Source organism: Ornithodoros turicata, chromosome 7 (assembly GCF_037126465.1).
Source record: "Ornithodoros turicata isolate Travis chromosome 7, ASM3712646v1, whole genome shotgun sequence".
In the NCBI taxonomy this organism is placed as follows: domain Eukaryota; kingdom Metazoa; phylum Arthropoda; class Arachnida; order Ixodida; family Argasidae; genus Ornithodoros; species Ornithodoros turicata.
The window spans coordinates 19034590-19050831 of record NC_088207.1 but is presented as its reverse complement, the minus strand read 5'-3'; the positions used below and the strand labels follow the sequence as shown (position 1 = coordinate 19050831).

The 16242-nt window shown below is 46.2% G+C and overlaps 1 protein-coding gene across 3 annotated transcripts in view; it reads left to right on the top strand.

Annotated features, from left to right (window-relative positions):
* LOC135400276 (sodium-dependent transporter bedraggled-like) overlaps positions 1 to 16242 on the top strand; it is a 109602-nt gene that overhangs the window by 54442 nt on the left and 38918 nt on the right. For 2 of the 3 annotated variants that reach the window (XM_064632063.1, XM_064632064.1), the window contains exon 2: positions 9062 to 9083. The gene's annotated coding sequence lies outside the window, so the exon portion shown is untranslated. Of the gene's footprint in view, positions 1 to 9061; positions 9084 to 14936; positions 15007 to 16242 lie in introns of those variants that run through there. The other variant, XM_064632067.1, reaches the window with a different exon arrangement.

Sequence of the window (16242 nt, the reverse complement as noted above, 5' to 3'; positions counted from 1 at the left end):
TTCGGGACGACGGTTGACTACGAGCGTGCTCTGCGGTGATGTTCATTTTTAATGATGATGATGATAATGATTCGATTTTAATGACGCACAAGCAACTAAGGCTATATTGCGCCAAAGCAACGGTGAAATTTGTAACTAGTTAAAAATTAAACGTTTATGCTAAAAACAATATGCTTGACAACTTGATATACGCGTATAAACAGTAACGTGATACGGTACAAACATGTATATTGAACTACATAGCAGATAGATAGCCAGTGTCTCTCAGAAAGTTATGGATCCTTAAAAACGGCAACATGGGCTCATCACCCAGTAGTAGGCCTTCTGTTTTCTCTTTTTTTTTTTATCAGTAGTGGGGTGGGGGGGTTTGTTTATTGAGAAAAAAAAAGCAAGGAAAGGTTAGTCAGGCAAAGACCGACTTGCTATGCCTCGAAAAAAAAAAGGAAAGGGAACGAAAAGATAGAAAGAAAACGAAAAAAGGAAAGAAACCAAAGAACCAGTAGCAGGGCTGGGTGGAGCGGTAAACTGTACTGATGAAACTAATGAAAGTGATGTTGACGATGGGACTCACTTAGCGGGCACGTCACAAGAGTACATGAACTTGCTGTCGCGACTTGCGATGACGTGTAACCAGAACCTGCCCAGAATGCATTGCGTGCGCCTGGCACGTTATCGTCTACTGAACAATATGGGATACCACTGTGTCCGGGTGCACGGTTGCAGCTGGATGTTTCTTCCGTCGTCGTGACTGTTTCCTGTAAAACAGTCGTGTCGTCTTGAACTGGAATTATACAGTTCAGGTGACCTCGATCAGTTCCAGTTCGAGGACAAAGTGAACATATACCAGAAAGAAAAGAAAAGAGTAACGTGGACAGTACACGTTCGAAAACGAAAACCCATGCTGCAACCAGGCTGCCCGGTATGCCTCATCCTGTTTTCGTCGTTATATAAACGGCAGAAGGCACGTCATAGGTCGTAACCGTTCACCTAACTCCGTTAACTCCGTCACTCCGTGGGACACGCGTTACGGACTTCCGTTTATTTCTATAGTCATCCATTGACCTTGTCGGTTCTCTCTCGAATTAGGATGGAATGACAAGCGCCGTGACGGACAGCCGCTGTATGGAGGCCCGTGTAGCTGCATTCCTGTGGTGTTAAGGTCATGCTGTTTCCAAATAAAGATGAGCATATGCTGTAATGGGAGGCAATAGTCGCCGTGTCAACATCAAACTTAGTCTATCCTTGTGGGAAGCGTGCTATGGTAATGATGATGATGATGACAGAGAAAAGGAAAACGTGTATATGTTAGTGGTGGCAAAAGGCAACTTTAGGATACTCCATTATGGACGTGTGTGAGTACAACTCTATGATAAGGGATATGCTTGTCAGAGTGACATTCTTCGCACAACTTACGTTCAAGAACAGGGGATGGTGTAAAAAAAGTAGGACATTAGTTATTTTTTTGTGACTAGCCTCTAATTTGTATATAGCGTTTTTACATATCTCCTCCTGGGGCCAACGGAATTGTCACAAAGATCAAATTCTTTCGTCGATATCGTACCGTATTAAAAAAAGAAAGAAAAAAGCTGACTATAGTTTGTGCTTCTGTCAACCAGACTATATGCCTCCAAGGCGAGGACGCTCAATATGTGCGAGGGCGGATAAAAATTGTCAGGACGAATTTCTTACGTACAATACGCTAACCAGGGCTGAGCAATCGGATTTCACTTTTGTTTCATTGTGATCACACACTCTTGGCAAAATTTTGAACGTTATTTGAATTTCTTTATTGTGAAGGGGATCATTATTTCATCCCCCGCATCACCACCAGCAATGGGGTAGAGTATTGCCCCCGGCGATGAAGCTCCCTACCCGTCATCTCGAAATAAAGTTGTTGTTGTTGAACAGTAAGGTATGGGCAATAGGGCTTGGGCATAGAGTATTGGACAAGCTCGACATGTCCCACTGGACACGTTGCCCTTGCACAAATCGTAAATTGTAAATTGATTACATCATCATCAGGGATATTCCGAGGATCTTCATCTGCGAGGGGGGGGGGGGGGGGCGGTGTCCCGGAGGTTGTCTGTCATGCCCATATCTGCCACGTTCGGCGTTTTGGGTTTTCTGGCCGGTATTTGGGGGTTGCGAGATTTCCTTTTTTCATTTTGTGGTGGTGGTGGTGGCGGGGGGGGGGGGGGGGGGAAGAGCATGTTTTGATGGAAGCGACGTTGTTATACCGTTGCTCTCGTCTGCTACTGCCGTCTGCCGGCTTCTCCACGTCCAAAATTCATACTTCAACTATCCAATCATGATCGCGATCTGTATGCTCGCTAAAGCCTGCTTTGTACTGTCTGAGCGAGTCACTGGGAGCTACCAGATCCCGCGGCATAGTGGTTCGGATGTCCGCTATTCCACGCCCGAGACTGGGAAGTGACGCGGGTTCGAGTCCCCGCGCCGGCTGTGCTGTATAGGGTTTTCCCTGGATTTCCCTGTAGTCTTTCCAGACGAATATCGCCGCAGTTCCCCCTGAAGTCGGCCCAGGACGCATACTAACCCCCTCACTCCTTCCTGCTCTGCTCTTTCCAGCTGTCCACATCTCTTAATACGCTCATAGCCACAGGTGCTTGGTGGCGCTAAGACGGAATTAAAAAAAAATGTAGCTCTCTCCTCTTCTGATATCACGTCACGATATGTATCCTACGTATCGCGCATGTACATATGCATCCTTCTTGTAACACAATGCAGCAACTATACTTGAGAAAGTTGTAATTGTAACACTACGCCATCATGGCGGGTTGTTTCTTACTGAAGAGCGCCGTTCACAGCGAGGGGACAAAGGCCGGCTTATACTTCTTCTGTGTGCTTGCGCGACACACATTTAATGTTTGAACAGAAGACGAAGCGTGGGAACAATCGCCTCCAATTTCTGGACCGTTTAGGGAGAGCACCCACGGATCGATGGAGATAAAATTTCTCCATAAACATTGCAACGAAGCATAAACTGACAAATGAAACGCCTGTCTCGGGTGCGTCACATCGAGAAGGAATCACAGGCAAGTCGCACTAACTGAAACACATTTATGGGTGGTGACGTTGGAGGCAGCTCGCCGTCGTCGGCCTCATCGGTTCCTCACCATTATGGGGGGGGGGGGGGGGGGGTGTCGAGGTAGCTTGCCGTTGTTGGCCGCACTCAAGTGGGCATCGTCACGACTATAGCCAAAAAAAAAAGGAAAAGAAGGTGGGAGAAAGGGGAGTTGAGGACTTCAAAGTGATGTAGAAGCAGGATGACCGGTACTGATGGGACAGAAGCACACTGTAGGTGAGAGGTGCACTAGAGTGGTCTCTCCGCTAGGCCCGTTGCTTGGAGAAAGCGCACGAGGCCGCGAGTTTTTGAAAGTCGTTCCGCACAAGATGGGTTTCCCGCATGGCATGGTATGCACGGCATTCTGTCAGGATATGCGCAATTGTCTCCGGATGATTACAGTGTCCGCAACTGGAGTCCTCCCTGGAGCCGATCTTGCACAGTTGCGAGTTCGTGAACGCAGATCCTGTGCGTAATCGATGGAGCATTGTCTGCATACCACGGGGAAGATCTTTCGTGGGAAGAGAGGGTCGGTGATTCTGCATGATGTCCTGTATGCCAGGGTGACGCACCTCAACTAGCTGTTTGACGACCACGACCTCACCATTATGAATAGGCGTGGATACTAGAGGTGGACGGATCAGGGGGCTTTTATCGCTTCCACCGCTCGCGAGCTAACGAGGGGCGGGCCTCTCGTTAACACGAACACGTGACGCGTGACGCGCTTTTTTCGTTAACGAGACAAAGGCGTAATCTCTCGCTCGCGTAACGACGGACGATGTTGTCTGGCCAACGAGTGTGTTCCCGTGCTCTCAGGCTTCATCGCCTACATGGAGCTAACGAAGTGCGAGGCACTCTGAACTGAGGCTCAGCTTCACGAGGGGCGCAGATTGTGACCAAAAAGCATCGATAAAGATGCTCGTTTCGTTAGCATGAACGACTCGTTCAGCTGTCTCGTGTCGTTAAATTGAACTTGCGAAGCGATTAAGCGCATTTTTCACCGGTCGTGCGGACGCAACCACTTTTGCCTCGCCGCTGTCAAGAACCTTGGATACCATGAGGCGGACGATAACTACTTCTTTTCTACTTTAACTATAACTACTGCTTACTTCTGGAAACTGTACAACATTTTCGCGGCAGTAGCTAAGACTAGTTTTGTGACTGGAGTGATGCTGTTGAGTTACACATTTAACGTTTTTATGTGCCGATATTTTGCGCTTTGGTTGTTCTCACCATGCAGAAGCTGTATACTGCTTGATGTTTCTTTTTTCTTTTCACTGATGCGCTCGCGATCGCTAATTTTATTCCCAGGTTTCCTATAGCCATATTGGTTTACCACCTAATTAGTCCATTAATGGGTCGGCAGTCGTTTATCTGCAGCATGTGGCTGTTGCAATATTATGCAACCTACTATGGGGCAAGCACGAACCGGTACTCCCGCGCGCAAAAGATGGCCATCGCGAGACTGAATTGCCTCCCGGTAATGATGCCGCTTTTCTCGCGCTATTTCTATCCGGGCATATGCGTACGGCGAAGAGTGGGTAAAAGCCCAGAACGTGATACTTCGTTGGGTTGTTAGCGGCCAATCTTTCATCGCCCCGAACACGTTATGACGTCAGCCATCTAGGGCCACCTTGAGCGATCTCCTCCACTCGCTTGTAGCTATTTTCGAGTGCTGCCATAACCCTGGGCATCTGTCTCCTTATTGATCGATTCGAGGTTAGCCTCGTTGGCTAATGCATGGCGTCACTGAATCTATATTTGCGTACACTAATTAGCAACACGACATTGATTACACGAGCGGATTCTGTCTAGGCAACGCAATCGAGACGAAGTGATCGAATTCCTTTAAAGTGAGGTAAGAAAAACCACCACAAAAAATTGCAAGATAAGGACTCAAGGAAATTAATGGAACAGCGCAACTACACACACACACACACACACACACACACACATACACACAAATTGTTTTATACATGATGGCAACAAGAAGCTTCGACACTTTAAAAACAACTTCACCGCATGGCACGCTGTCCGCCAACCATTAACTCGAATGATAGGGTTATCGCTGATTCGAAGAGAGAGGAGGACGCACGCCTTTCTGCTGCAATTTCGATGGATTGCAACTTTCTGTCAAAATGTCGTAAGCGAAGTTCTAATGTCACGTGGGTTTATGCTTCTGGTCCGAAGTTCTGCTGGAGACGCATAGCGTCACCAGGTTTTCAACGTTCTTGAGGCAGAAATGGGCGGATGTTCAGAACTTAACTGCACTAATTCTGCAGAAAAAGGACATAAAATGTATCGCGTACCCTGGGGTCCTACGGATTTGGAAAAATGTAATCAACGTAAAAAAAAAAAAAGAAAAAAATTGAACTAAGCGGTGGAGGCACTTAATGTCGTTTAAGCCAGAGTCCATAAACTTTTGCTTTGCTCCAATTGAGCGAAACTAAAATTTCGGAGCGGAAGCTCGAGGTTTCAGCCTGCATAGCGCCACCTCTGCACTTGTAAGTCACCCATTGACACTAAAAGGCGTACGCCTCGCTCTCTCCTACGCAATGGTGATATCCCCGTCATTCGTGGCCATGGTTGGCGCACAGCGTGCTACGCGGCGAAGTTGTGTTTTTAGAGTAGAGCGGCTCGTGGGAGGAGGCTTCCCTGGATCACTCTGTTCATCATAATTTTTCTGCTCGCCTACCGTTAGATAATTTGATAATTTAACTTAGATAATTTATGGCGTGGTAATTTAGATAATTTATGGCTTAGATAATTTAGGCTTAGATAATTTATGGTCATTTCGTGGCAACACGGCCTAGCGCTCGGAAAGTGCTACGTCGGCGCCAGCGTTGAATGAAGTGACAGTTGCCAACCGAACATGAGTGCTAGGAATCTAGGGGTTTTAGACGCTTGGATCACGCTAGGGGCATCGCGGTCGCTCGCCTTCTGGTTCCGTCGTCTGCTAACCCACGTGAACTTCGACGTGCGGGCCAATGCGGATGTGACGTCACCGCGGATATAGTTGGGCAATCCGCTGCCCTGTCGTTTCGAGGCCGGGCGGCAAAAGTGCTAGCTGCGAATATGAGAACCACGCGAACATGCGAGGTCTGGCAAAACTGGCGAGAGCAAGCGGGATCCGGCAAAAAAAAAAAAAAACAAATCCACGAAATGACCATCCGAATTCGCCATTAGTAACGTTCCCCGTGCCGTGGCGCTGTCCCACAAACGTGAAGTATGATAAGCAGAAGCATCTCCCACCCCTTTCTCGGCTGTTGGAATTGTGTCGCGGATGCAGACGCACTCTTGATTTTTCATCCTGCTGTGGGGAAGTTTTTCCTGAGGATGTTGCGAGCTGTACCGGCTCGATGGCGTCAGCATGTTCCTGTCGTCCTGCGTGGCTTCTCTCAGAGGGTATGACTTCAGAGAGTTGTGTGCACAACTTACCTCAGGTACATCCGGGTGAAATTATGTAACGGAGTTCCCAGAAAGTAAAAGGATGTACTGCACGGATATGCGTGCTTTGTACATTTGGATGCCACGTACGACGTACGCCTCAAGAAGCATTGTATTGTATTGGTAAAAGGAAAAACATGGAGGCTGCAAGGAGTGTTGGCTGCGTAGAAGCTATGAAGTATGGACATTAGATGTAAAGTGTTGACCAATACACATTTTTTTAAAGGAAGAGCGCTGCTCGTAGAAGCTTGTGCCGCTGCTGTACCATTCATGAACGCTGTCTCCTAGCTAGTGCTGACTTAATGCACGACTTAATCTAATTTGCATAATTGACCTCGGAAGAACACGATTGGATAGTTGATTTGAATTCGATCAGCTATGTCGAATTTAGATTACCGATAGTCACATACAGTGGTTGTTGTTGAGTGGTTCCAGCCACCTATATGCAAGCTAAAACAAATAAAAATAAAAGTGGTCCTATTTTTTCCGACTTTCGCATTTCTCCTCTCTTTTGTTTTTTTCTTCCAATAAACATTTACCGCGTCTGCGCCGCCCTCAGACTGCAGTCATACATTGTCTAGATAGGCGAGTGTGGATGACACCTTGGTGATTCCACTTGTCGCAGCAAGCGGTAACGTTGCCGGCCAGTGAAAGCGACAATGAGCCCCATCAGTTGAGATTCCGTGGGATTCGAAGAGCAAGCGTTGGGTATACTCTCACGAGCATCGATGTAGAAGAAATGCAAGCTGCCCACTCCGGCCGGTGTCTTATGCCACCTATTGGCGAAATCGACACATGCGTGGTGATAAAGCCTTGCGTTTTTCTGGACATCTTTTATGAGAGGAAGCCTGTATACTTATAAATGTTGCGACGGTGTAAGTCCCAGACAAGTTTACGATCTCGGTGCGCAAACACGCGTTTACCGGCAGAATATGGATACTTTTGTTGTCATCAAACTCGCATGTGGCTCCCTGTCTAAACTATTCTGTGCTCGCCGGGATATCTTTAGCTCCACTCACATAGGTGGGCCGCACCACGAGCGTTATGAGATCTACGGCTTTATTTGATGATGTCATGGATGTCATGGACGTCACCTATGTCGGTCGTTGAATATGACTGTCGGTGCTGCGTTGAAAATATTTGTGATTCACTCGAAAAAATACAATTAAATGCAGCCAATATACATTAGAAAAGCAGGCAAGGTCTGCATTGTGTTTTCTGGCGCAATATTTGCTGCGAGGTGTACAACACATTTGTGTTGGCATGTTGGAGAGCGGGAACACGCAGAAGTCGGCGCGTGATCTTTGTCTTTCTTTTTTCCAGGCTATTCGATCTGCTTTGTCCTGCTTTTTCCCTCCCTCACTTTTTTTGATGGCTGATGTAACAGTTGAATAACCGTAATTCAAATTGCATATACAGGGATAACGTTCACAACATGCCATCTCAGTGCCGTGTTGACACCTATAACTGACACCTTTTGGGCGACACCGGCGGATACTGACGTAGTGCCACTTATCGTCTTCAACAGCTGGTACTAAATGCGTGTGCTTTGGAGTGATGACGGAAGCAGCTGCGGCCTGCACGACGAGAGAAATGAGATGATGGTCTCAATCCTTGCCTCGAACGAAAATACGATGTTGTGCTTAAACACTTCTTATGTTAGCAGGACTGCTGGCATGTCCTAGCAGTGTGGCAGTTATCTATGATTTATGAAACGAGCATTCGCGGTAGACAAACTGTAGGACATTAGGCCGTCTTATAATAATGTGTGCAAGCGCTTTAAGATCCCACAGAGATAATGAGTGACCATCGTGTTTTGCGCAGAACACTATATGGTTTCTGGACATGCGTATGATGACGCATTATTTCCATGGAGCTCCAGAGCACTTGGGTGCCCCATTCAAAACGACCTATTCGTTGGTATTGCCGGCATATTACTCGGGAAAGTGTAGAACTTAGGGATGTTATTTGTAGAGCTCATCTTGTGAAGCGGACTCCGCAACGACTACCAACCGCCGATGCCACCTTAATACGAGCCTCTACTTTATCGGCCGAGTAGTATACGTACTTAACCAGGGAGGCCCAATGTGTATCTGTCATGTCCTGGTTCGCTGTATAGCAGATGGAAATAGAAGCACCGGCCCCAGCAGGGATCCTGTAATGGCGCATAATTGACGATCCCGTTAAAAGTTCCTTGATGGTCTCCATCGCTGCACAGTCGCCATGATTACTTGATGTGCCTCTTGCATGACTCCGCTTTAGGCCCGTAATGGATGCATGCATCTGTTGTTGATAATCACCGTTATCCTGCATGCACTCTGCAGTATAATGTTATATGTGCGTGTGGGATGAGTTGGGTGAAGAGTTTGTGTGTGTGTCCTACAAAACGTGCTACGTGTGCGATAGGCTACGACGTAGTCCCTGCACCTTTAACGGATGATGTCACAGGGAGGTTTATTGTTGTGGTTCCATAACTTGCAACGATATTTTACCTCAAGTACTAATTTGTACTTTTCTTTTCCATCTTTACAGACGTTGGATTTCCCAAGCTAAGGTAAGAGAGATATTTCATACCAAATTTTAGCGCTGTCACAACAACGACCACGTTTACGTGTGCGTACTGGGTCGAGGTTGGGGTCGGAACGCTTGCGTTTCCACAGATCATGGTAGAAGTGGATTCCCCTCCTTGGGCAGTTTTGAGGGTGATCGTAACAAATATCTTGTTTCACCCCGATGTGGCATTGATACTTCTGCTTGCAAAGAATTAGTTCGCACCTGCAGCTCTCTGGAGCGTGATCACGTCTTCAGAGCAGAAAGGAAGCTGTTGAAGACATACTCCCACCTGCATACGATAATAAAATGTAGAGTTCGCCATCTGCGTAGGACTTCCTTCCATTCTTCTCAGGTCAGCTGTCTCAGCTTAAGCGAATCATAATCTGCTTTGTCTGTTATTATCCGTTCATGACGTTAAGAGTGAGACACCTCATGAATGGAAAAGAAGTAGTGAAACGTAATACTTTGTGCGTCCGTGTTATGCAGAGTTTTCTTTAGTGTCGACATGTTGCGCTCGCAACACTGCTCTAAAGTGCCATATGTACAGTGACACAAAAATTGTACTATGGTCTACTATAACTATGGTCTACAACTAAGCAGTAAGGTTATAATAGTACTTATAGCGATAGTAGTTATAGCAATAGTAATAGCAATAGCAATAGTAATAGCAATAGTAATAGTAATAGTAGTTATAATGGCATCACGACGATGAAACGCTACGGCGTGTATTGTTGTTCGGTAAATTTTTGGCAGTCCAAAGCAAAGTGAACTTCAACACACTCCACTTTGTACGTTTGTAGTGTGTAATAAGGTGTCTGTGAGCAGTTTCCTTTTATTACGCTGCAATATGTGATAATAAATTGTTATATAGGAAAGCGTATTCAAAACACTATAAGTCACAAGTAGAGTATGCTCTTCAGCCAGCGGCTCTTCTGCGGCTGCAAGAAACGCATCTGATCCAGATTTTGTGACAATTTCTTGTCCCTCGTTTGTGGTAAGTGTTCCCTCTGGTCCGGGATGTCTCTCTCCCCCCCTCCCCCACTACAGGCTTTTCTCCCCCCTTTTTTAACTAATTAGGTAAGTGGTTGGGGTAGCCAATCTGACCTCCTCTGACCTCGTCGTGACTTACGTCCCCAATTTTTTTCTTCACGTGTCACATCACATCCCAAGTGGTGCTACATCTCCATGTTTTTCTCCTAATCTATTATAGGAGACGACGATGACTCGTTTGCATACAACTTGAGTTCGAGTCTCATGACGCCGCGTCAATCTGAACAGCTTCGGCAGCGCTTCCCGCGGCGAACACGTCCTCAATGCTGTTGAGATTGAGTGCCTATACTCAACTGTTATGCAAACGGACCGATCCAGCAACTAAACTCTATAGAAAACTAAAAGGGAGATTGTTGTGAGTGATACGGAAGAGGCTTGTATCCTAGGCAAGGCTCTATCGAGTCCATCTTATTGAGCGAGCCCTCGCATCGGTGTGAACGTACCTTCATTGAAGGCTTCCACTCTGGTGTTTTGCAACAGCACCGTCTGGAGCGGCAGCTGTTCCTGTTTTATCTCTTTTTGTTTGTTAGCAGTTGCTGACGTAGGGGCATCGCCATGGCGCTCCATCGGAATTTTCCTTCGCAGGTGTTCATGTCAGCTGTGATACCGCTAAAGGAATACATATTGTTCGAATGACATCCTATATAAGCACCTTTCAAGAGACGCGAACGTCGGCTCCGGTGACGTAATTGCGATATATTTCCATCTGGAGGCTCGATCGGGAAGCAGATTCTGTAGTGTCGCTGCAATGTGTTGTCAGCGGCGGAGAAGATGAACGTCGCGTAGCTCATTAAGGTGAAGTGATTTACACAGATTCATGCAGGAAATTGAGCGTGTCTCTGCGTGTGCTTAATTTAATTTGCGGGTTTCGATCGCTTGGCTGGATAAACGCGTTCTGGCACTAACGAGTTTTTGTACAGTGTGGTAGGAGAACCGTCGAGCATGTATCTTCCGAAGTACTGTATCTACTTGATGTAATCAACGTATAAGATTCTGAGACGTGAACGGTGCCATTGGTTCCGGTAAGATAACTCACGGTAACGTTATCAACGGTCCTTAGTAGATGCTGTACTGTACTAACTGCAGTGAGGCATTACGGTGCTGCTGCTGCTGCTGCTGATGATGATGATTAGAGCGTGGGAAAAATATGCACAGAAAGCTCCCGAAATATGTACGCAACTATGCAGCAAAAACCTTGGAAATATTCAGCGCTGTGAACATATGCACTGCTTTTCATGGAGGCAATGTATGTAATGAATATTTTACATGCATTTTAGTATGATATTAGGGAACACACGATAACATACCTTCATTCGGGAGCGTATTACATAGCGGAGCGTATTACTAGCAATACAAAAGGCTCGCACTACAGACATAAATAATCTGGCTGAAGGCTTTGCTCTCTCGGCATTGCGCGACAGTGCAGATTGAAATGCGAACTACGCCCCTCTTCCTAAAGGCAAATAAAGTGGCGAAGGCGAAGTACGGTCCACTGGCCATAGACGCGCAGCGAATGCACTGCGCAAGCCTTGAGCGCCGCTGTAAGAAAATACTGTAGAAGTGGTTTTTTCCGCGTGGAAAATATTTTCGCGTTTTCGAGCAGAGCTGCTTTGAGGATTGACTCGCGAGAACTTAAATTCGCGACACAGGTTTCCGGGAGTGCTTTGATCTTGCATATCGTGCCGCCGTCAATACTCGGGCATATTTCGGCACGTATTAAGTCATCCGTTGTTCACGTGGATTGCGGCATTCTAGGTCTATTCCTTTCTTCTCCTCACAGAGATGGGAGGAAAGGCCCTGTCAAATGGCCTTTAGGGACCCTGTAGGAGGCGATAGTACTGGCCGTGTGCAAGTTAGCCAGTTTATTTTAGCAGTTCTCATTAATTATCACTCGGGGCACTGACCAGTTCGGTTGAGATGTGGTACTATCATTCAAGCTGGTTTTGAGAATGCGGGGAAAGGCATGTTCTGGCTTCGTGGTATAGTGGTATATTGCATGTATAGTGCAAAGCGTTTATAGGAGTAACAAAAGCATGATGAATTTTCATTTCTTTTCATCTTGCCGGATGGGACAAAACAATCTTCTGCGCTTGCTTAAACTGCCTACGCTACATGGAGTAGAAAAGGTCAGGTAGTCACGGTATAGCGTCGAACGCCGAACGATTTTCGCCCTCATATGGCCAGAGTTATCCGCGGGAACTTAAATTCGCGATTTTGGAGGTGTGCGCGAAAAACGCGAAAAATAATTCCGCGCGAAAAAAACCACTTCTACAGTATCTTGAACATTTATGGGGTAGCATTTCGCGCAGCGGAGCAGCTAGGGAAGGGCCGGACGCCACATCACACCGAAGCATCGAAAATATTCTATTATGACCGAAATTTTCGCGAAAGCAAACCGGAAACGTTCCCGAAGCCAGCAGAACCTTAATTAAAAAGGTGAAGTAGCGGGCTTCGCACCTGGCCATCTTTGAATATGGCAAATTATTCACTATGTGGGTATTTTCGTGCAGAATATGCCATAACAAGCAAAACATGCGTTTAAATGCACCGAAACGCTTGCAATCAGACCCAAACCATGACCAAAAATGTGCAAAAATGGGGCATCGTCCAGATACGAAACCATGTCAAGAAAGAAACATGCATTTCTGTGAAAATCTGTACTTTAATGGTTGCGTTCTTTTATTGGATTCGAGCAACTCGAGAGCCGAGACAGAGTCGACTCTTGCTGGGCGAAAATGCCCTGGTGAGGCTCTCGTGACGTCATCGCCCTGGCAGAGACTCCCGTTCGAAAATTCGAGGAATCAACACTAGAGGTGCTCGAAAGTCGACTCCCAGGAGTCGATGACGTATACGATGACACTCACACGTCACGACTCCGACTCTCGGGTCGCACCTGTTGAATAAACGAACGCAACCAATGATGATAAAGAAAAAGAAAATGCCGTAAGTCACGTCGCTGACCTTTCGTTTCACAGCTATACCCTATCGTTTTCGTAGGGTTACCTCCTATCTACAAGAAACTCCCTTCTACGTATACCGGCATGCGTGATGAAACATCACGACATCCGGCGTACTCTATACGCTGCGCCATCTTCTGCGCCGCATTTTAAAGTCACGTTCGCTTTGTAAGGAATGCGAAACTTCGCAGAAGGCAATCGTGTGTTTCTCCAATGACCTTTCGGTGCAATTCATCCAGATTAAGCAAATTATTGGGTCTAGTGCGCCGTATATATTTGCGTGTCTCGATGGTAAAGATAACGACATCCTTGGAGACTAGTCGTACCGACTTTCGAAATCTCACAGGTTTGAACGACTCCGATGTGAACGGTTAGCGCGCTACGCTGTGCTCCATAGAGTAATTAACGGTCTAAGGTGTTTTTCTAACGGGCAGTTTGTAAAGCCTTTGTAATGCGTTGCGTACGAATTTACGTAAACTAGCTCCCGTGGCATAGTGGGTGTTATAGGATGACTTTCCACGCCGAGACTGGGAGGTAACGCGGGTTCGAGTCCCCGCACCGGCTGTGCTGTCTGAGGTTTTCCCTGGGTTTTTCCCGACAGACTTTCCAGACGCATGTCAGCACAGTTCCCCCTGAATTAAGCCGGCCCAGGACGCATACTGACCCCCTGTCTCCCACACATTCCTGCTGTCCTCTCTCCATCTGTCCATGTCTGTGACTCATAGCTACAGTTGCTTCGCGCGCGCGCACGCACGGAATTAAAAAAAAAACGTAAAGAACGCAATTTGTGTGCATCGTACAACGGTTTTTCTGCATTTCTTCTTCTCCTTTTTTTTTGTGCGCAGTTTGTTTTCACCCGTTAATTGACGTTACCTAGATTTAATCCGAATATTATCAGTGTTTTTGTAGTCCAGTCCGCAACGTATCGTGCCGCGTTCGTCCATATCACTTGCACGTAATCTCTTCGTGTAGGCGAACACGGTAGATTTTTTTTTTTGTCGGCCGCCCATAACATGGCCCATTTTTGACCTCGGGTCAATTCCTCGTCTGCGCCGTTGGACCATCGAAGCTCTCGTATACGATTTTTTACGCATACAGGACAATGCTGGTGCGGTGCATTCGGGCGTATCCCACCAGCACTTTTATTTTGGTAGCACCTGGTTCATTTACTAACAACTGGCAAGCTATGAACGCAGAGTAGCTGGTTCCTTTTTCTTTCTTTTTTTTTTTGCGAGGAAACATGTTCTTTGCATATCCGTTTTCATATATCCCCTGCCTTTGTATATTGCTAGTCTTGCTTCTCGCATGCGAAACATTGCGAGCGAAAACTTATCGAACTGCTGAGTCGGCATCCACTGGAGACGAGACATCATGGCACAAACTCTCTGTTTCCCGATTTTCTTAGGCGACATTGCATTTCCTAAAATTGAACATAAACGGTAATATGAAGTGCGCACTGCGAACGAGAAAATTACACCAAATATGACTTCGACTAGACTTAAAATATATATATATATTGATCGGGTTGAACGTACCCTTGGGGCAAGCGCTTTTTGTGAGAAAGCGCCCGCAAAATTCTTGCCAATAATAATGCTCAGGTGACCTGATCAATCAGTGTCGCCCGCGGTAACAAAAAAAAAAAAAAACATCTGCTTTGTCATAGCGAGTCGTTCCTCTCTGTACCAGCCCGCGCACGACCCTTTCCACACAGAGTGGTTTGTTGTCCAACGTGTTTCCATGGAAACGTCCGGTCGCTGATCGGTCGTTCCTGCGAGGCGTGTTCCGTGACGTATACACAATGATCGCGCTGTTTCACGTGCACCGATGATGGATGGACGAGATGAAGACTCCAGTGTTGTAGCGTTACTGAAAGGATATTGCTCGTCTTCTGGAACCGTATATTGACCGTAAAAGACGGTGAGTGTGTGCCTTCTTGTATGACAACGAACCGAGTGCATATGAACCGATGTCGTCGCTGATATGAGACGGAAACATCTAGCCGTAAACATTTTGTTGGTATCGTCAGAGTAAGTCTTCGCGATCACAAATTTTGTTGATTGTGCCGACACGCTATCGGGGTGTTTGCGTAAGCGGTAGTTTTATGTGCTGCGGCGCTGTCTCCTGACAGATGGATACCATGCTTGCATGTGCGCATATTTTCGACTTGCAGGGGGGGGGGGGGATATATTTATTAGACGAAAAGGAAAAAAAAAAACGGGGAAACGTCAGCCAAACGGGACGTCGGCTTGCTATTCCAGAAATAAGAAATAATAATTAATAAATAAAAAGAAAAGATAAGAATTAAAGAAAGAAAGAAATAGGAAGGAATAAGAAAGAATTAAAGGAAGAAAATTAAGAAATAAGAAATAAAGAAAAAGAATTTGGGGGGAAATAACGAAAAACTAACAGATGATCAAAGAAGGATGAGGTAGATTAATGACAAAGATGACAAAAAAAAGATGACTAACAAACGGTGAAGGAATGATGAGATGAATCACAGAAGAAGAATGAGATTTCACGACTGAGTTCACAGGCTGTTCATCAGACCTGAATCTCTCAAGAAAGTCAGAACTGCTTTGGTCACAGACCGCTGTGTGTGATCTCGTACTGGGCCGAGCAGAGTGGCCAGAGAAAAGTCCGTGCACCGCAGCTCGAGTAGGCGTCGTCTCAACGTGGCTCGAGGGGTGTCGAATCTGTGACAGTCGAGAAGAAGGTGTAGCACATCAGCTTCAACAGCGCAAGTGGGGACTTGCAGGCTACAACAACATTTATTGAGCGTACCTACACGATGTCGTTCCTCACGTCTCTGTCGTACGTTCGTTCCTTTCGTCAAATGAAGAGCTGGGAATCTTCGCGAAGATTGCTTTCACGTTGTAATTGCAAATGGTGAACGGGGGTCGTAAACAATATATGATTATTGTTCAGCGCATGATAACAGTTGTATCATTACCTTACTTCACTGCTCCGTCACACGATGCTCAGAAGGGGCAAGTCGTTCGAAGACATTCAAAATAGCGTGATTCTTATACTTACATGTAAGTATAAGGATTTTTATTTTGAATGTTAATTGAAATGGATTTAAGTAAATATTAAGGGTGTTTTTTTTTACGACGCTTCCTTTCCTGAGTTACGTGCCTAGCCTTCAATACCGTG